Raw genomic sequence first — 22,222 nt, forward strand, 5'->3', positions numbered from 1 at the left:
AAGTCCATACTTGATCAGCTGTCAGAAAGGCTAATACCCTGCAGCTGTGCTATTGCTCCGGCCCTTAACATAGTATTTTAAATTCTATTTCCTTATACAACATAATTAAAAAATAAATCCAAGCTATTTTGTGAAATATCATCAGAAAGACTTAAGATAAATAAACATTAAAATGTTTTGTTTATTCCTTAAATTTATACTTATACACTAAAGTGTAGTAGCCAAGAGAGCTCAATTTGATGCAGAAAATGTCTTTAATCAATTAAAAATAATGGTTAGATATGGTTTATTGATTGCCTAATTTATATTGGTCTATTACCAAATAAATTGACAGCTCTACTGATATAAAGAAACCCAATTAAAAAGATGGTTTATTTATTTGTTAATATTATTATTTTCAGATGCCCAGTTCAGAGAGAAAAATCAAATAATAAAAAATTTTACTCTTCACATTATTCAATTTCCATTCCAAAAAATAGCAGTGATGACTTATTCACAGTAAAGAGTTAATAGAACGAGTACTAATTGCAAAGCATTTTGCAAGCAACAGTACCAGAATTCTGTTCCTGCCACTTAGAAACTCTGTACCTCGTTCCCAAACTCTTTACGAATCATCATAAAAGAGAAATGATCTCAGAAGCACTTAAAGCCTTTTCCATAAGCACTTTTTCAATAAATCTCAGAAACATCTTTCATTCTGATCACAGAAATGCAAATTTTTTGACAGGCAAACTACAGCATGACTAAGATCAAATCGAAGACATTTGCTCAAGTGGAAAAGATAATACTATGAAACATAATGAAATAAATAGAATGGAATTCACCAAACTTCAGACTTCAAATTGTGCATGCTTTACAGAAGCAACTTATTGTTTGGCATGTATTATTTAAAAATGCCTAAAAAAGTGAGAAAGACTAATAATGTTTATACATGCAGGAAAAAAAATGAATTTGTATTTTTTTCCCCTTGTAACGTCTATTAAGAAGAAAGTTAGAGTGGATTGTGGGTGACAACTCCTAAACCGATCAAGGCTTTAAGTTTTAAATTTTTATATAGTATTTATTAATAGGCATCTGAATGGAAATATGTGATTTATTTTCTTCTCAGCAAGCAGTTTAGAATAATGGTTGCTAGGCAGCCTTCTCCTTTCAGAGAAAAGAATTACTTTTCTGTGCACAGACTTCTGAAAAAAAGCTTCATCCTCTGTTTCCATCTGACTTAGTGTGAGTGTGAGTGTGGTTTAACTGCAGTGATATTTTTTAATAAATTTTTTAAATTTAAATTCCATGATTACAAGGTTATTGTTGTTGTTTTCTTTTATTCTCAAATAAAGTTGTTCATGATTGAGTTGCAGTCGTACAATGTACAACTTTCACCAGTGCACTTTTTCATCACCAATGTCCCCAGCTTCCCTCCTGCGATTCTCATTCCTCTCCCCATCTGTCTCTGGGGCATACATAAATGTCCAGTTTATACCTGCCCTCTTCGAGAGGGTCACATTGCTCTGTCCGACTACATATGAACCACAACTGGGCATTAGTGAAAAAATGGTTGTAAGCTGTGGAAGCCAGTGTGAGTGTTGCTTAAGAGGCTTAGAAACTGTATATGAATATTTTAATTAAATTTTACCTTATCAGAGCAATGCATGTACAACAGCTTAAAAAGTTAAATGGTAAACAAAGTTAATTGTTACTAAAGAATTCTATGCTAAAAAATTACGTTTCATAAGTCTTCATCCTCAAATGCCACTCCTGCTGCTTCAGCAACTCAGTCTCAATGACTCCAGATAATATGGATAATTGTATTTGAATTTACTAATGGCATTTATGACTTCACTGATTCTGCTACACTTACATTGACAGCATTTCTTATTATCTTTCCATTTTCCATTATAATTTTAGTAAACTTGGGCTAAAACAATATACTTGTTTATATTGTTAAAATCATCCTAGTGTGATAAAATTATTAAAGATATCTTTATTGTCATTTTTCTGAGAGCAGTCCTCATTTTTTAAAATATTTAGTATTTGTTCACACTACAAAATATTTTCAAATGTTCTGCTATCACTTCAATTATAATTTCTAAAATTATTAAACTTTAGGAAGCTGCAAATTAAAAATGTTATTTGGAGAGTATATTACTTACACCCTTCTCTTAAGTTCTGAATTTCTATCATTTAATTCAATTCATGGTTATTTTAGATCACCTTCCTTTTTCCTGCTTAATATGTCTTCTTTCCCAGTTTTCCATTCTTTGGTATTAGCAAAACTTTTAGTAATTTCAAGTGAAAAAAAGTATATCTAAGAATATTCTAAGATTGGTAAGCTGTATTTATTGACTCATTTTTGAATCTCATCACTCAATCCTGCATGAATATCCCATGCATGGTATTACTCGCCTTGTTTTCTTCATCATGGTTTTGTGTGTCTAACATAGCTCTTGTGTTGACTTTTCCTTTTGAGATAACCATTTTCTGTTTCCTTTTTTAGGGATACAATTTAGGGTTTACTTCTAGGAAAAAATTGAACATTTTAGAAATATTACACATAATGATTTCATGCTGAACTCACATCTTTGAATCTGAAATTAATTTCTGTCTTTATTTGAAGGTCCTGTCCTAAGAGTAAAGTTGTTACATCTCCAAGATTTTTTTCTTAAAGTTTTATTTAAGTTTTATTCATAAATCTTTTAACATTTCAATTATTTCATGCAACATAAGTGTATTTTATAAATAACAAGGAGTTCTCAAAATTCATATTTGGTGCATTATGGTGGAATGGAGATAACTTACTTTTATTTCTAGATTAATGTTAAAAGAAAAAGTATTAGATATTGTCCAAAAGTAAAGTAGACCATAAACTATGTTCTCTTTAAATCTTTCATTGCATTATCCTATATATGGAAATATGACATCAAGTTCTTCTTCTTGAATTGGTTATCTTATTTCTAATTTCTTTTTTTAAAAATTGATCTTTATTTAAGCATCATGCGTTTAGACATGTTTTTAGTTGGGTATCAGTCATAAAATGTATGCCCCATTTCATCAGCGCAACATTCCCCCCCCTCCCTGCCTGTATTCAAGACAGGCATTCTACTTCTGTCACTCACTACCATTGTCATGATAGTTGTCAGTGTAGTTATTTCTCTAACTGAACTCACCACTCTTTGTGGTAAGCTTCATATCACGGGCCACTCCTTCTAGTCCTCATCTGTATTGTCTCTGGGTATCATTACAATGATGTATTTTATTTTTCTTAAATCCCATAAGTGAGTGAGACCATTCAGTCTTTCTATCTCTTTATCACTTGTTTCACCCAGCATAATAGTTTCCATGTCTGTACATGCACAGAACAATTTCACAACGTCATTTTTTGCTGATGGCTGTGCAGTATTGCATTGTGTATATGTACCACATTTTCTTTAGCCACTCATCTGTTTTTGAGCATCTGGCTTGTTTCCAGATTCTGGCTATTGTAAATAGCATTGTAATAAATGTAGGTGTGAGGAAGCAATTCTTGGATTGTATTTTTGTGATCCTAAGATATATCCCTGGGAGTAGTACAGCAGGACTGTATGGAAGCTCAATTTCCATTTTTTTAAGGAATCGTCATATTGTGAATGAGAATTCCTTTCTCTCCACATCCCGGCCAGTACTTATTCTTCTTGTTCTTTGTGATGTATGTCAATTTCTGTGTTGTGAGGTGGTGCCTAATTGTTTTGATTTGCATCTCCCTGATAATTCGTGACGTGGAGCATTTTTTGTTTCCTTTGACTATTTGTATTTCTTCTTTGAGAAATTGTCTGTTAATTTCTTCTCCCCATTTTTGATGGGGTTAGATTTTTTTTGTTAAGTCCTGTCAGTACCTCATGTGTCTTAGATATTAACCCCTTATCTGATGGGTATTGGGTGAATAGTTTCTCATATTCTGTGGGTGGACTTTGTATTTTAGTCACTATTTCTTTTGATGTTCAGAAGCAAATCCTGCATGCCTGAAGAGTGATTTCCTATAATAAACTTTATTTTATCACCGCTTATAAACATAACCAATTTATTTTGGGGATATACATGGCAATGCTCAGGGGCTACTTTTGGCTCTGTGCTTAGAAATTGCTTTGACAGGATCAGGGGATATGTGGGATTCCAGGCATGAAGCCTGGGTAGGCCATGTGAGAGGCAAATATACTGCCCTTTGTGCTATTTCTCTGGCCTGGTCGTGACAGTCAAACTCTTAACAAAATAGTTTAATGTTTTTTGAATATTATTCTTTCATTATTTTTTCTTTCTTCCTATTTTAATTCAATATAATGCTTTCAATTTTTTTTTTCAGATATGATGTTTATTGGGACTGGTATACCAAAATTCTTTGCTCACACACAGTTTAATGCCTACTGAGTTTTAGGCATGCCTAGGAAGCCTACTGACATACGTTTAATTGATGTACTAATTCATGTGCTTTCAGAGGTTTCACTCTTTATCTACATGTTCTGGTTGGAATATTCTTAAGGGAGATGTAGTGCACACATATATACTTGCCAAAAATAGAAATTCTTGGCCAGAGTGCTTTACTTGAAGCAATCACTATGGTACAAGATAACCACAAATGTCCTTGCTGGCCATTATTGTTATTAAATCTACCTTGCAGTAGTGTGCTTGTATATCATTTCCCTTTAGGTACTAGAAATTGTAGGTATTGAGTTTCCAGGCCGATGTTTACTGCATGTAGCAAAGCAGGGATTTGAACTCATGAATAGAAGGCTGCAATTTGGGAATCCTAAATGACTGACTATTCTTATGGGCCTTGACATTTTTAATTTTTAAAAGCGGTGCTTAAATGTTCTTCTTCGTAGATTCAAGAATAGACTCAAAATTAATTATAGATCATTTTTGTAGTTGTTAGTCTGCAAGTTATGATCTCTTGTGTATTCAAGGTAATTCTTCTTTCAATGCGAAATTTGCTTTAAAATAATTTACATTCTTCTGGCAGTAGTGAAGAAAATGCTTCTGTTAAAAAAGAATTTCTTTTTTTTTAATCAAACTGTTTTCAAAGAGGAAGAGCTGTAATAAAAATGAATCAATATTTGGCTGAAATAACAATGCTTGGAAATAGGGCTATTGACAATGAATCACCTATTAGACTAGGGAACAGAGAAAAGTTTGTAAATTGTGGGAGTGAACATTTTCACTTTGATCAAGGTGCTTCAAAGGAGAGAGTTCTTAACTCTCTGAAGCACCCTTTCTAAAATACTTGCATAGGAATCCTCTTCTCAGCTACTTCTCAAATGAAAGCAAGTTCAAAAAATTATATTGTGATGAGGAATTATATAAAATGAAACCAAGGAGATACTTATATCATCTAAATTCAGAATTATGAGTACAGATTAGAATTATATTCTAGGCAACAATACAAAAATTATAAGGGTATGCTATTCTTTCAGGGATATTAGTTTTAAGACTGAAAGAACAAATAATTCTTATCAGATATGCTTTTTACAGCTTTTTTCTGCAGGATACCTCTAAAATATAATAAAATTTATTATACGTTAAATTTAAATATTGTTATAAAATTTTTAAATACATATAAAATTATTTTGTGAAGGCATTCTTCACCTTAACATTTATGTCTCAAGTGGAAAGTTCCATGTATAAATCACAATGCAAAACTTTAGAAATTTTAAAGTAAACCCTGTGATCCTTTTTCATAACTAAGTTTATTTTTAGACAGCTTTTAAACCTTTACTTAGCCTCATAAGAGGTTAAATACTGAACAATATACCATTAGGAAACCATCTGACCTCTATTTCACCAAAATTAGACATATATTACCATATATTTTTATCATCAAACATAGAAAGTGATTGTATGAAATTAGATAGAAATAAACCCAGAAGGCATGGGTTAGTAATGGTACAAAGGATTCACACGTTTTATAATGCTTTCCCTTTCTTAGCCTGAATCTATATACTCATTGAAAATTCTCTTTATATGTTGACAGAAGAAGAAAAGATGTAGATTTGGTTTACAGATGGTTCTGCTTAATATGCAAGCTCCATAAGAAAGTGGACAGCTGGTGCAATATAGTCTGTGAAGGACTGAAGGCAGTGGTGAAGATTAATCGGCCCAATGAACAGAACATTGATTAATACACATTACTTCTTGGAGGAAAACATAGCCAAATATGCAACCATACTGATTTACACATTTTAACAGATTTATCTGGATGGCTTGAAAAAAATTCCAAGAAAGGGTATTATAAGAAAAAAATTACCAGGAAGTTTTGGATAGAGTCAAGCTTATAAACTTCCCCCTGTATGCAAAGGCATTATGTTATTTGTATCAGATGATAATGCTTACCAAAAAATGACTGTTACAGAGGAGAATATCAATAAATATAGAAATAAATATAGAAAGTTACTCATTCTATATTTTCTTTCTGTGACAGAAAAGTCTCTTTCAAGAATCATGCAGTTACACAATGGGATATCGGACAAAGCTGCAAGGAAGTCAAACATGGTAGTTATTCATGTGTCTTAGCATCAAGAAAAGTTTTATTAATTTTATTATTTATTTATTTTTGTGTGTGTGAGGAAGGCAAATCTGCAGTTTCTTTGAGCTTACTTATGGATTTGCAATCAGTCATTACTCCTTGGCATGTCTCAAAGACAGTGTTTAGTGAAGGGATTGAGCCCCAATCAGGTGAGTGGTTCAAGCCTCAGACCTGTTCCAGTCTTCGTCATCATATGTTTCTAGTCATCAATACTGACATATATATGACCCCTAATTTTAGCCCTCCCTGGAAGTCAAGGATCTAACACTTGGGATGGTACCATACCCAATGTTATCACTCAGATATCATCTTTGATCACATTTATCCATTTGTTGCATGAAAAGCTATTTAGCATTCAGGAAAGGGAAATAAGGAGAATTCTTTGTTGGTCATGCTCTGTGGTGGTCTGGTTTACTTCTGGTTCTAATCAGGGACTACTACCAGCAGTGCTCAGGGATATAGTGCATTGTTGATTACTGTACTGGATAGAGTCACATATAAATATCTTTATATGGTATCTTTTTATGTAAAAAGGAGTCTTAAACTCCTTTTATTTTCAACCCAGGGTAAAATAAATTTTTAATGGTGCATCTAAAGTGTATACAGCTTTGTCATGAAAATGGACAATGTTTCTTCCAGGATAACCATCTTCAGATTTATACAATGTGATGTTAGTCCCTATGCTATCTGATGCACCTTTGTTCCTTCTTCCTTTTTCTTTATAAACTAGCTTATTTGATGGAACAGGAAACTAGTTAAGGTATGCTACTCCCAATATATGCAATTGATTGCTTAAATATAGGTCCCTGTGGTGTTCAGTTAACCAACACATACCAGAAATAAAACCGAGATTTTCTGCATGCAGAGCCTGTACGCAAGCATTTTAGGCTACATCTAACCAATAATGTTTATAAATATATAATAACTAATTTGCTAACTAAATTCTCATAAATATAAATCTAGCAATGACTTCATGTTCTCCACATTTTTTCGGTCTTACTATGTTAAGACCATCTTATATCACTGTGCTTAGAGATGTGTGTAGTGACTATTTGAAGGCTCTTTTAAAAGGACCACAAGGTTCAAAGGCCATCCAGGGCCGTGCAAGACTTTCTAATAGAATTTCTATAGTCTGAATCAGCAGCCATTAACTAGTAATACTTTTCTTGGAGCTAGTATTTAGAGAACCATGAATCAAGACATAATGAGAAGAAATGTGAATGATGCTACTCACTAGTACTCGATGAACAATTAGATTTTTTTCCTGCTCCCCATGAGAAATTGCTTTATTGACTTACAATTTTTAATTTAAAGAAAGGGATATTCTCTATACAAATACAACAAAGTTTACATAGAACTAGAATTCTGATTTCTATCAAACAGTAATTAAACTGCTGATTTAAAATGAGTGTAAGGTAAGTGTATCTGAAATAATGATTCCTAAGGTAGTTTTTATGTATTGCAGAGTTCTGTTGATAATTAATGGGAAATGTTTTAAAAAATCATCAGGACTAAAAAAAAGGCAGAGAGTCTTTAGAATAAATGTTTTGGGTGCCACAAACAGATGAGACACTTGGTGGGGCAAAGGTAACACATAATGTACTTTTAATGAACGTAGTCGTAAGGCTAAAGCTATATAGTCCATTGGGTAGGGGTCTTGCTTTGCGATGATAAACACAGATTCCATTCCACAAATATGCTACCTGAAACCCAACTGGGCATGGTTTTGAAATACAGAGTCAGTGGTCCGTTCTGAACACCAGCAGGTTTGGCACGAATTATCATAATAATAAGAAAGAAGGTGATAATAAGTTATAGCTAAAACTATTGAAATTGGGAAATCATGTGAGATGATAAGTTGTAATGAGGAAAGTAGAAAGCCTGTCTCAAATACAGGTGGGGGGGTAGGGAGGTGGGACATTTGTGGCATTGGTGATGGGAATGTTGCCCTGGTGAAGGGGGTGTTCTTTATATGGCTGAAACTCAACTACATGTTAGGTTTGTAATGTGTGTAATAAAATTGTATAAATAAAAAAAGAAAAAAACTAAAGTAAAAGAAATAGTAAAATTGAAGTAAAGAAAAAAGTTAAAAAATACAAATGAATTCTGAATAGGAAGATATAGAACCACCCCCCCAAAAAAATAAGTTGTAATGTCTTGTACTCAGGTATCAATCCTTACAGCCTTTGTGGAACAAATATTTGGTGGGATTCTTACTTAGCTTGGCCTGTGAAAGGGATGCCCACTATATACTACTACAATATTTCTATGGACCCCAAAATATATGATCATCAATGGTTGTTAGAGTGCTTCAGATTCGTGGGCTCTAGGCCACAGGTCTAATTGGCGAAATGTCATTGTTCTCTGTTTCTAGGCCCATAAGCACTGCTTGGGATCCTCAAAGTCCTTTACATTAAAAAATAATCATGCAATGCCACACCTGCACAACTGGTACTTATAAGAAAAAAAATTAACTCAATGTAAAATCTTAAAATGTTATCAAAGAAAAAGCCTCAGAGAAAACAAACTCCACAATCTGCAAATATAGATATTAGCCATCAGAAAACCAGAAATGATGCTACTTATTTGAAATTGATACTAAGGAAGTCATGTACTGGGAGGTATTCTTAAATTCTAATTATCATTAGGTTCTAGGAATCCATATAAAACAGCAGGGAGTGTGAATATCGAATGTTCCAGTATTAGACATTTCCTCTCTACTGCATTTAAATGTTGAAAATCCAAGTGAAATTTAGAATAAAACATAAAATGGCATTTTTAATTAATAAATTTTACTTAAATCACCATGAGAGAAATATTTTTTTAAAAATTAATTTAATTTATTTTAATTGCATTTTAATTTAATTCTAATTCTATTTCATTTTAATTGAATAACCAAGATATACAGTTACTAAATTTATGATCATGTTTCAGTCATACAATTTTCAACACCAATTTCTTCCACCAGTGCCAATACCCTGTCACCAATGTCCTAAGTTTGATTCCTGCCCTCCCCTTTGCCTGCCTCCATGATGGTTTTATTCTCTCTTTCCTTTTACTCTCTCATTCTATCATTCTTAATCTCCTTTCTTGCTTCCTTTAAACATTGCTCTTTGCAACATGGATACTAAAGTTTTTTGGGGTTTTTTTTGGGGGGGGTTGGGCCACACCCCTTTGATACTCAGGGGTTACTCCTGGCTAAGCACTCAGAAATTGCCCCTGGCTTGGGGAGACCATATGAGATGCTGGGGGATCGAACCATGGTCCTTCCTTGGCTAGAGCTTGCAAGGCAGACACCTTACCTCTAGCTCCGATACTGAAGTTATTTTAAGCACATCATTTTACCTTTCTGGGCACTCAATTCTTATCAAACATGATCATTCCAAACTATTTTTTCTCATAATGACTCCTTCTTGACCTTGGGAGAAAGTATTCATTCATTCAATACCTATCTAACAAAGAGTTAACATTTAAGCTATATAAGGCACTAGCTGAGCTTAACACTATAAACTAACCCCATCATAAAACAGGGATAAGAGATAAATAGAAAATTCTTGAAGATGAAATAAAGATGGCCAAAAGGCACATAAATATTGCTCCACATTATTAATCGTCAAGGAGATATAAGTCAAACCGCAAAGGGATAAAACCTCACACCACAAAGGCTGTAGCTGTAGCACAGCAGGTAGGTCTTTTGCCTTGCATGCTGCCAAAAGGGATCACTGGCATCCCATATGGTCCCCCAAGCCTGCCAGTAGTAATTTCTGAGTGCAGAATTAGGATTGGCTTCTGGGTTTTGATGGTGTGGACCCAAAACAAAAATTAATAAAAACAAAACAAAACAAAAACAGAGAAACCAAACTAAGTAAAGCACCTTCACGCCACAGAGCCTGACACAAATACAGAAGAACAAGAAAAGTAAGTGATAGTTAGGAAAAATAAGTGCTAGCAGGGAGAAAGGGACTCTCATTCACTGCTGGAGGGAATGTCTACTGGAAAAGAATATAAATAATAGTTCTTAAAAAATTAGATATTGAGTTTCTATATGGCCCAGTATTATTGCTCCTGAGAATACACCCTTGTGACCCCCCAAAAATGCAACAAAGACATCAGCACTCCTATGTTCATCACACTATTCACAACATACAGTTTTGTTCTTGATTCTGACCCAGAAGAGTAGGACCAGCCAATCATATATTTTCCCACAGAGATTTGTTTCGTAGAAGGAATCTACTGAAAGTCTTTCCAGATTTGCCTGATTCTTTTCTTATTTGCAGTGGATATAGTGGGAGTGATAAAAAAATTTTTTTGAAGTTTGCAGACAAGGAGAAAGATTCATTTAAAACTGGAAAGTACAAAACATTATTTTTAATAGGCAGGGAACAAAAATGGTACAGTGGGAAGAGTTCTTACTTTTAACATCCCCAGCATCCCTCTGGTCCCTCAGTGAATGCCAGAATAAGCCCTGAATATCACTGATTGGTGCCCCAAAACAAAATAAACTTACAAACAAATGAAAAAAGGGTCAATTGGTAGGTGATCTTCTTTTTCTATCTTTATCATTACCGCAGTATAAATTTTTATCTCTTTAAGCAGCACAAACCATAGATTCACATTACAAATAGTTCTCAAAGAATAACAAAAATAATGCACTCAAATATGAGGTGCTAAAACCTGTTTCTCACATTTACATGAACACTAATGAAAAGCACATAAAATCAAGTAAATGGAAGCCATATACTTAGTATTTTTTTTGCCTCGCTTTGCATTTCATAGTATTTTCTGTCCATCTTTCATTAAAGAGAAAAATTGCTAGACACACTAAAAGGCAAAAGTAAAACACAGGAAGTATAAAAGGGAAAAGTACGAGTCACACCTATACTTTGCAATGGCATATTTTTTGGGGATGATGAGGTATGAAATTTAAAATATATAGGATTAATATATTCAATTCTGTCTTTTGAAAAGCAGATAACATAAAAGATCAGGTTATAGAAGCAAAAAATGATCTTTAGATGGGATTAAGAAAAAGTATAAATAAAACAATCAGGGTCCAGTGAGAAAGTATAGTAGATAGGGCACTAGCTTTGCATGTGGCCTACTGAAATTCTATCCTAGGCATTACTTCTGGGTCCCCTAAGCACAATCAGAAATGGTTACTAAGTGCAGAATTAGCAGTAACTCCTGAGTACCAACAGGTATGGAAAAAAAAGAATGTGCCAAGCACCCTATAATAAGCAATTATTTATACACCAGAAGATTGAAAACAATAAAGGTTCAATAAATAAATTGATATAAGCTGTCAAGCTGTCTCAAAGACCATAATGGAATTTCTATGTAAAATTTAATTTAGAAACTCATTTAGAAAATTCCAAGATAGTCTCTAGATTTATTTTTGATTCTGTGACCAGAGATCAGACATTTGTGGGAGTTAGCAGGTTATATGTGGTATCGGGCAAAAAACTTGGGGTGACTTTGTGGGACAGAAGAAAATGATATGGTTTAATATATTTGTGGATTCTGACAGGCCGCTAATGTTGTTTGTGTTTGTAAACTTTATAAAGAATGAGAAAAATGAAGAAAAAATTAAAATTACCCTGGAAATTTTTATAACATTAATATAATTCAGTTATCAAACCACCATTCAGGGAATCTCAGAAAATAATGCATACCAAAATATTCTGTGCATAGGTATGTAGTATTGAAAATGCAGATATTGGGCTGGAGCAGTGGCATGATTTCCCGGCTTCCCATATAGTCCCCCAAATCAGGAGTGATTTATTTTGGGGGGATTGGGGCCAAACCCGGTGACACTCAGGGCTTTCTCCTGGTTATGCACTCAGAAATTGCTCCTGGCTTGGGCACCATCTGGGATGCCGGTGTTGGGAAGGGGTATTGAACCAAGGTCCTTCCTAGGTTAGCAAGTTCAAGGCAAAAGACCTAATGCTTGCACCACTGCTCTTGCCCCTCCAGGAGCGATTTCTGAGCGCATAGCCAGGAGGAACCCCTGAAGTCATGGGTGTGGCCCAAACCTCCCCTCCAAAAAAAAAAAAAAACCTACAGATATTTAAATGAAAAAAGCAATATTAAAATTAATCAGTTTATAAAATAAGTGAAAGTTTATTTTGTTTTCTAAGGGTGGGCAAGCACATATAGTGGTATTCAAGCTTCGTGTTACAAACTATGAGAGACAATTGCCTGTATCCATGTACTGTCTATTCAGCCCCAAGAAAATTGTCTTTACTGTAGAAGAAAAGATTGCAATTTTTATCATACTTCTCATTGGAAACCACGAAAAGAAAGTAGATAATGAAACAAGTGTTCAAGGAAGAAAAATTGGTCAAGAAGAAAAATTGCCAATAGATTTTCTACCATTGAAGTCAACCATAAAACATAAAGAAGAAATATTAGAACATAAAATAAAAACTCAGAAAAATTTATAAATGATGTGTCTTACATATCACAGAAAAAGAAGTTGTTTCACAAAAGTGACATAAATTGATTTATTAGCTTATATAGTCAAAGAGAAAGGAAGAGTACCAGATAAATAATAGTATAAATAAAATAGTTTTCTTTTTCTTATTTCACACTGTAACTTAGATAATATAGACATGACCTCATAAACTAAATACGTCAAAACTTATGAATTCTCAAAACAAAAGAATAAGAGTAAATGTTACATATTTTAAAGGAAGAAACAAAATAAATTATCAAGTCTCTGCAAACAAGAAGTAAGAGATAAATACTGATACTCAATATAATTTATTAATATTATCTGACATTAAAATCAAAATAAAATCTGTTTTAAGATAAGTATGTCACAGGGAGATATAATTAGATTGCCAGAAAATTTGGTAACTTAGATCTAAAATTATAAAAAGAATAAAAAATGTTGGACAAAATCAAAGTAAGATTTATAGCATCTGCAAAAGCAGTGAATTGTTTAATATATTTTAATTAAAAATCAACAGTTTATAATGATTTAATATGATCATATACATTGAAAGTAAGTATGTTTTGAAATAAAAGAAAGCAAGATGAAAAAGTGAAAATTTCAAAGAATAAGATGAGTGCTAGGATGAGTGGGGATAATTCATAATATACAGTAAAACCATTTCAAAAATTATAAAGCAATGCAGCCATATCAAAGTTATTTAAGAATCTCTTCTAACCAAATTCCCATTAATCGGGAAAAAATATATAAAAATCAACCATTAAAAGATTCTGTAAATAATGCTAAGACCAACAGCAAAGAAATGATTCTAGGAACTCTATTAATTTTCAAACATTTTTTCATGTGTCTTTTGGCCATCTGTATTTCTACTTTGAGGAAATGTCTGTTTATTTCTTCTCCCCACTGTTTGATGGGGTTAGATTTTTTTTTTCTTGTTAAGTTCTGTCAGTACCTTGTATATCTTCAATATTAGCCCCTTGTCTGATGGGTATTGGGTGAATAGCTTCTCCCATTCTGTGAGTGGCCTTTGTCATCACTATTTTCTTTGAGGTGAAAAAGCTTCTCAGCTTACTATAGTCCATTAGTTTATTTTTGCTTCCATTTGTTTGGACAGTGATATTTCCTTCTTGAAAATGCCTTTCGTCTCTGGGGCCAGAAAGATAGCATGGAGGTAGGGTCCTTTTGTATGCAGAAGGACAGTGGTTCGAATCCCGGCATCTCATATGGTCCCCCGTGCCTGCCAGGAGTGATTTCTTTTTTTTTTTTTTTTTTTTTTTTTTTTTTTTTTTTTTTTTTTTTTTTTTTGGTTTTTTGGGCCACACCCGGTAACGCTCAGGGGTTACTCCTGGCTATGCGCTCAGAAGTTGCTCCTGGCTTGGGGGACCATATGGGACACCGGGGGATCGAACCGCGGTCCGTCCAAGGCTAGCGCTGGCAAGGCAGGCACCTTACCTTTAGCGCCACCGCCCGGCCCCAGGAGTGATTTCTGACTGTAGAGCCAGGAGTACCCTTGAGCACTGCTGGGTGTGACCCAAAAATTAAAATTAAAAAAAAAAGGAAAAATTGCCTTTGGTCTCAATGTCAGGAAGTGTTTTATCTACATGTTCTTGTATATAACTTCTGGTTCCAGTTCTGATACCAAGATCTATATGTCTATTTTTTCTATTACAAGTCATTACACTTCATTTATTTTTCAAATATTATGATATCTTATCATTCTTAAAATATATTTACTGTGGAGAATTTTTAAAAGTTCACAGGTGAAGAGGAGAGCAAAATTACCCAGTTCCTAACTACAAATAACAGCTAATCTCACTCCTATGTACTCAGGCACTTCCTCAATCCACTTTATATTGGAGCAAATCTGGAAGTGAAATGACACTTAAAGCAACCCTTTAAAAGAAGTGTCAATGTTTTCTTCTACCCTAACTCTAAATTTCTGTTCTGTGAATGTGCTGATTTATTCTTAACCAGATTTTTATTAATAAACATTTGTTTTGTTCTTTTTCTCCCTATTGTTAACAATACCTTGGTGATCTTATTTGGCTCTTAAAAGTACAAGTGATCCTGTCATCCCCTATGAACACACCAATTTAGACACCAAGGTGTATCTGAAGCCACCCAACATTCAGACCCAAATGGAGTAACAGAATAGTCTTACAATCAACTATATCAACTATGTGATACATGTTCTTTAAATAAAGTAAATTAAAAAATGTTAAACAATTAAACAAAATCAGAGAGACAGTACAGTAGGTAGGGTGCTTGTTTTGCATGCAGCCTACCCTGGTCATATCTGCTACATACTATAGGGTGCCCTGAATACTTTCAGGAATGATCCTAAGTATATTGCCAGAAGTAACTCCAGACATTGCTGGGTGTGGTCTAAAAGGTACAAATAAGTAAAAAAAATAAATAAATACATTTCAGCAGGAGAAGTTAGTCTGAAGCATTTGATGAAATCTATCATTTATCTCTGTCTTCTACAAACATAGGTGTTCTGCTTCTGGTGATACAAGATCAGGAGTATTCCTCACCTCTCAGACCTTCCTTCAAGAAGGAATTTAATTTTTCTAAAATTGTCAACCAAAATATGTAACCTAATATATGTTTTTGGTGAGTCTACTAAAATCAAACAGCTCTTTTATAGTCAATTTCTTTTTTTTTTTTTTTTTTTTTTTTTTTTTTTTTTTTTTTTTTGGTTTTTGGGTCACACCCGGTAACGCTCAGGAGTTACTCCTGGCTATGCGCTCAGAAGTTGCTCCTGGCTTGGGGGACCATATGGGACACCGGGGGATCGAACCGCGGTCCGTCCAAGGCTAGCGCTGGCAAGGCAGGCACCTTACCTTTAGCGCCACCGCCCGGCCCCTATAGTCAATTTCTTATGTAAGGAACCTCATTGGCATGAAGTCTAGGAAAAGTAGCACATTTATTTCATTTTTCTTGTCTCCCGTGAGACAAGAAGTGTGCTATAAAAATGTGGGACCATGGGATTCTTCCACAAGAGTTTGTCTTCCATAATGAGAAGTTACTCATAATCTACATGACTGAATGACTGGTGACAATCCAAAAAAGGCTAATTTGTCTCACGATGCAGGAAATAAAATAATTTGATATTTATCTTTCTTGAGAATCAGAAAATTATATAGCCACTTCAATTTCATAAGCCAGGAATCTAGAGGAAATGAACTAATTTCTAGAAACATTTGATTTTTCCAAACTAACGAAGAGTAAGTAGATACCTTAAACTGGCTACTCACAGCAAGAAAATTGAAACAGTAATTAAGAATCTCCTTCAATAAGAATAAAAACCCAGGCCCCTATGGTTTTATATGTGAATTTTATCAAACATTCATTTACTGCCATTGTACCTTAAACTCTTCCAATGTATATAATAAAGGAATCCTTTCTAAAACCTATGAAGCTAAATGACTCTAAAAAAAACCTGACAGATATATTACCAAAAGATGGAGCCAGAGAGGTGGCGCTAGAGGTAAGGCATCTGCCTTGCAAGCGCTAGGCTAAGATGGACTGCGGTTTGATTCCCCCAGCGTCCCATATGGTCTCCCCAAGCCAGGGTTGATTTCTGAGTGTATAGCTAGGAGTAATCCCTGAGCGTCAAATGGGTCTGCCCCCCAAAATAACCCAAAAAAGAAAATATTGCCAAAAGAAATATTATAATCTCCCTGGTGAAAATTAATGTAGAAATCATCAACAAATTTTAGCAAACTGAATTATAAATTACATAAAATAATCATACATCATTATCATGTGGGTTTCAATGTAGGGATGTAAATATGTTCAATATACACAAATTAACATCACAATAACACAGCGGTAGGGTGTGCCTTGCACACGGCTGACCAGGACAGTTCTGGGTTTGATCCCTGGCTTCCCATATGGTTACCCGAGGCAGGAGCAATTTGTGAATGCATAGCCAGGAATAACACCTCAGAGTGTCACCGGGTGTGGACCAAACACCAAAAACAAATAGAATCACAATCATATCAATTGACTCAGAGATAGCTTTTGACAAGATTCAATATTTATTGATTATTAAAACCATCAGCAGAATAGGAATGGAAGGATCCCTCCTCAAAACAACTTTATATAAAAAAGCATATCCAATATTATTCACTTTTTTTTTTTTGTTTTTGGGCCACATCAGGTAAATTCAGGGGTTACTCCTGGCTCTGAGCTCAGAAATTACTCCTGGATTGAGGGACAATATGAGTAATCAGGAATTGAACCTACGTCTCTTCTTGGTCAGCCGCATGCAAGGTTAGTGCCTTAATGCTGTGCTAGTGCTCCGGCCTCCCAATATATTCTTAATGGTAAAAACTTTAAAACTCTTACAAAAAAAACTTGAAGACCTAAGAAAATAGTTAAATATTTCATGCTCCTAGATTAAATTTTATCAAAATGACCATCTACAAAAGTTGCTATATATATATTCAGTATAATTTCTATCTAAATTCAGACATTATTCTGTGAAATAGATGAGTTATTTATAAAGTTATGGAATCATAAATTACCCCTCACAGCAAATGCCTACTGAAAAATTAAAACTGGGAGGCATTTATTTACCTAACTTTAAACTCTATGACAAAGCTATAGTGATAGAAATAGCAGGGTACTGGAACAAAGGCAAGCTTTCTGACCAATGGAGCATAAAAGATTAACCAAAAAAACCCCCAACTATATAGTCAACTAATTTTTAACAGAGGAGCTGAGATTTGAAATGGGATAAAGACAGTCTCTTCAACCAATGGTGTTGGAAAAATTGAATATCAGCATGTAAGAAATTAAAACTGAATTCATATTTCATACCTTATAAAAGATAACTCAAACTGGATGAAGGATCTTGACATCAAGCCCAAATTTTAAAAGAACAGCTTGGAAAACTTTGACAGAATACTCCAAGACATAGATCTCAAAGGAATCTTTAATTATATAATACCAATTTCAATGGTTATAAAATCAAAACTGAACAAACTAGAAAGTTTCTAAAATCCCCCCCAAATATAGGATAAAACTACTAGATATAGAACTGATGGGGGAATATATATGCACTTAACACATCAGATAAAGGGTTGAGGTATAGGACACCTAAAGTGCTCACAAATATTAACCTCAAAAACTTAAAAGTGTGAAATTCTTACAGTAAATTCTAAATCAATCTGCATTTTCAGTTTTGGGTATATAAACCCACTCAAAGGGATGTATGCACACCACTATTCATTCAATAATATAATAAAGAGTTTGAATAAAACCTTGATACCCAACAACATATGAGTAAATCATGAAGATGTGTACATACATACAATGGAATAGCTTTAAGAATAATGAAATTATGTAATTTCTACAACATGAATAAAACCCGTTAAAGTAAGCCAGAATAAATATAAATACAGGATGACATCAGTTATTTGCAATATTTGAAATACAGAAGGGAATGAAATGATCTAAGAGGGGTTACCTAGAAGACTCTTGACCCCTTTGCAGGCTGAGAATCATTACAAGAACAGAATGGAAAGGCAGAAAAAAAATATGAAATAGAGGATTCAGGTACAATTGGGTGTTAAGGAAGGATAGAATTAAACATTCCAGACATAGATTCAATAAAATTGAAATCATGAGACCAAATTTACAACAAAATTGTAATAGTTCCTATGATGATGGCAGTCTGTAATAGGGATAAGAAGAGGGGATGTGGGTAATGAGATATATATTGGATTATTAGTGGAGAGATATTGACATTGGTGTTGGTATTGGTACTGACACGTGTCTATATAAAACACAGCTATAAATTTCTATAATTAATAATGATATAAATATCTTTAACAAAATAAAGATACTATACATTTCCACTCTATTTCTGTAGCTGTCATACAATTTTAATTTCTGAAATTTCTGAAGAATTTTTTTAGTGAAATCCAAGTATGCTCAGGGCTTAATTATTAGAAGTATGTTGACAATTTAGTGTATGGGGTCAAAATCATGCCTAAGAATTGTAAAGGTAAATTCTGCCCACTCTACTGATTCTTCACCTCTTTTGCTGCTCTACTTAATTTATTTTCAGAAAACGAACAGTTATTTACAGAATTATTGATAGTTGAGTTTTAGGCATACAACGTTCTCACACCAACTTCCCCTCACCCGTATCCCCATGTTCCCTCTTTCTACCCTTCCAAAGAGTGTCATATAACTCTCTACTATATGACAGGCACCTTACAGAGTTTGGTAGTTTTAGTTTGGATCTCATGTTTTCAGTGTATTGAGTATTTAGTATATTTGGACATACAATTGTACAACACCTATAACCAACAAATTAAATGGAATGTTTTGAAAAGTCAAATATTTTAGTCTTACTTATTATAAAGTATATAATTATAAAATGTTTAATTATAGAATATTTTATGCTATTTTATCCATAAATTAAGAATATAATTATATTTATCATCATATATTACAATGCATTTTTTATTTCTGTCAAAGATAATAGAGGGCAAAAGGAAATGTAAACATATTTTCTTCTTATGGGAGAATAGCATCAAAATAGTCATGGCACCCAAGTTTTATTTCAAGATTGCAACATATTTACCATATCCTAAATCTGGAGAAATCATATATCTAAGAACACAACACTGCTTAACTAAGCTACATTATATATGGTTATGAATATATATATATATATATATATATAAACCTAAAAATGAAAATCTTCATAAATAAAAGAAAATAAAAAAGCAAGCAATTTGGAGCCAAAGCAGTGGTGCAGCAGTCGAGCATTTTTTTGCACAAGACTGACTTAGGACTGATGTGGTTTGATTCCTGGTGCCCCATATGGTCCCCCAAGCCAGGAGCAATTTCTCAGAGCATAGCCAGAATTAACTACTGACTGTCACTGCGTGTGGCCCAAAAAACAAAAACAAAACAAACAAAAACAAAATACAATTTGCCACTATGTGACTGCATGACTATTTATAGTAGCCCAATGCAACTCTGGAGACACCATATTCCTAAGAATGAAAGACTGGATTAAGAATTATGAGATATGTCTATATATTTATATACACATATATATAATGAAAATGTGAAAATATAAAACTGTGCGATTTGCCTCCATGTAGGTGGAGATGGAGACTATTATGCTTAGTGAAATTAGCCATAATTTGTGGGCCAAGTACAGAATGATTTACTCATATGCGCAAAAGCATGTATGGACTTTAGAGGTATTGGAAAAGAGATGACAAAGCAACACATTTGATGTCATATATAAAATACTGATTTTTTTCATGGGTTGAGGTACTGCATACTAGTAGTATAAAACAAAGACAAGATTTTATGGAAGGTAAAGTGTTGAAAGGTTATGCCTATGAAACCTTATTTGTAAATCCTGTGTCTTAAATAAAACTTTAAATTTAAAAATTCTATTAATATATCCTAGTGAATTTAATTAATTAATTAAAATAAATTAAAAAAGATAAATTAACTCACCAATTTCAATTCTTTTTTATTTGTCCCCATATTTCCCAGTCCATTTTTCTATTTCTTCCAGTGAGGGACTAGTGAACCTGTCTTCTATGAAAAAATTTTGTTTTTTCTAAAACAAAAATTTACTAAAAATGCGTTTTTAAGACATGGCATCTGGCATTGTTGAGCATTGCCACAATTGAGATGAAAGGTGATCTTTGACTGTGGAGGGGTAATTAATATAAATTAATAATTTCTGGCCTATTAACAGAGAGAGGGGGTTGAGGCAGGGAATTCACATTGATGGGCTGATATAAACAATTGAACTATGATATTACTGCGAAGAGACAAAGCCCCATCTTTGTGAAGCCCTCAATGAATTGTCTTTAAAGAAGACAATGTGACATCTGACCCATGGTGAAAAGTAGCTCGATTAAATGCTCACATTAGTCAGAAAATAGCACCTACAATTGAACTTAATAGAAACTTTTTATTAAAAAAATATTCAGTATAAAGATAACAATGGGATTAAGGTGCTTAACTTCCATGTGGCAGTACTGAATTGATCCCAGTTCGCCAAGTACCTCCAGGAGCTATCCTGGAGCACAGAGACAAAAGTAAAGAATAAGCACTTGGGAGTGGTGGTAATGCCAAGCCCCTCCCCAAATAACGGAATTTAAAGATCAACAGAACATTCCATATCTATGTAGTTGTTAGCATCATTTTCAACATTTACATCTCTTGCCTCTAATATCACATATAAACAGAAGTTTGAAAAAAAACAACAGTATCATTTTGCAAAGGCCTTGAGCAAATGAATGCCTTGAGAAATAGTTTTACTTTCCATTATGTAATCAATTTGTCCTCAACTCTCAATCGCATCGGGGAAATAGACCGAAAAGAAATGCGTTAGCTCACCACAAATTTAGGAAAGAAAGAGGGGACAATGCACAGGAGCTTACCAGGATCGCCTTTTGAGAGGAATCGCTGACAAGTTTCCTTATTGTTCTTTATTGTTCTATTACTATTTTTCACGATGTTTACTGGCCTTTCATGGAAGTCGGGGTCTCTGCATTCAAAGTTAGCAGCTGCATGTATTGTTTTGCAGCACTTGCTATTTTAAGAGCCAAGAATAGGAAAGTGAAGTAATTCTCTGGGCCCATCACAGTGAGTGTCAGTACACAATGTCAAGAGGATTCATCATCTGTGCCACCTCAGAGCTGACTCCAGAAGAAATGTCGCATGTTATTCTGTAAACTTATTTTTGATTTATTTTTCGCAGGTAGGAACACACAGGGCAACAGCTGAAAGCATGGAGAATCTTGATGAATCAGGGAATAGACACTCTAAGTTAGCTTGCATTATAAGCCATGTCACATTAAATACTTGGAATAATTTTATAATTATATGAAGGATCAAGAATAAAACTGTGTGCTCGCTTCGGCAGCACATATACTAAAATTGGAACGATACAGAGAAGATTAGTATGGCCCCTGCACAAGGATGACATGCAAATTTGTGAAGCATTCCATATTTAAAAAAAACAATAAATAAAACTGTATGGGTGATGCAGCAGATGTAGTGGATAAAATAAATTTACCTAAAAAATAATGGAATGATCATGTGTAGATTTTACCATCTAGCTTATCAGTATTGTTAGCTTAGACTATTACCAGTTCCATAGGGAAAAAAAGTTTCTATTTCAGCTCTGTTTAACATGGACAAAATGATATTTATTTTTAAAG

At 33.8% G+C, this 22,222-nt stretch overlaps 1 non-coding gene across 1 annotated transcript; it reads left to right on the forward strand.

The window, feature by feature from the left end:
* The first annotated feature begins 21,908 nt into the window (after window positions 1–21,908).
* On the forward strand, window positions 21,909–22,015 carry LOC126015097 (U6 spliceosomal RNA). Its single transcript, XR_007497994.1, has one exon. It is a non-coding gene; the product is annotated as a U6 spliceosomal RNA (small nuclear RNA).
* Window positions 22,016–22,222: the final 207 nt, after the last annotated feature.

Source organism: Suncus etruscus, chromosome 7 (genome assembly GCF_024139225.1).
Source record: "Suncus etruscus isolate mSunEtr1 chromosome 7, mSunEtr1.pri.cur, whole genome shotgun sequence".
Lineage (NCBI taxonomy): Eukaryota > Metazoa > Chordata > Mammalia > Eulipotyphla > Soricidae > Suncus > Suncus etruscus.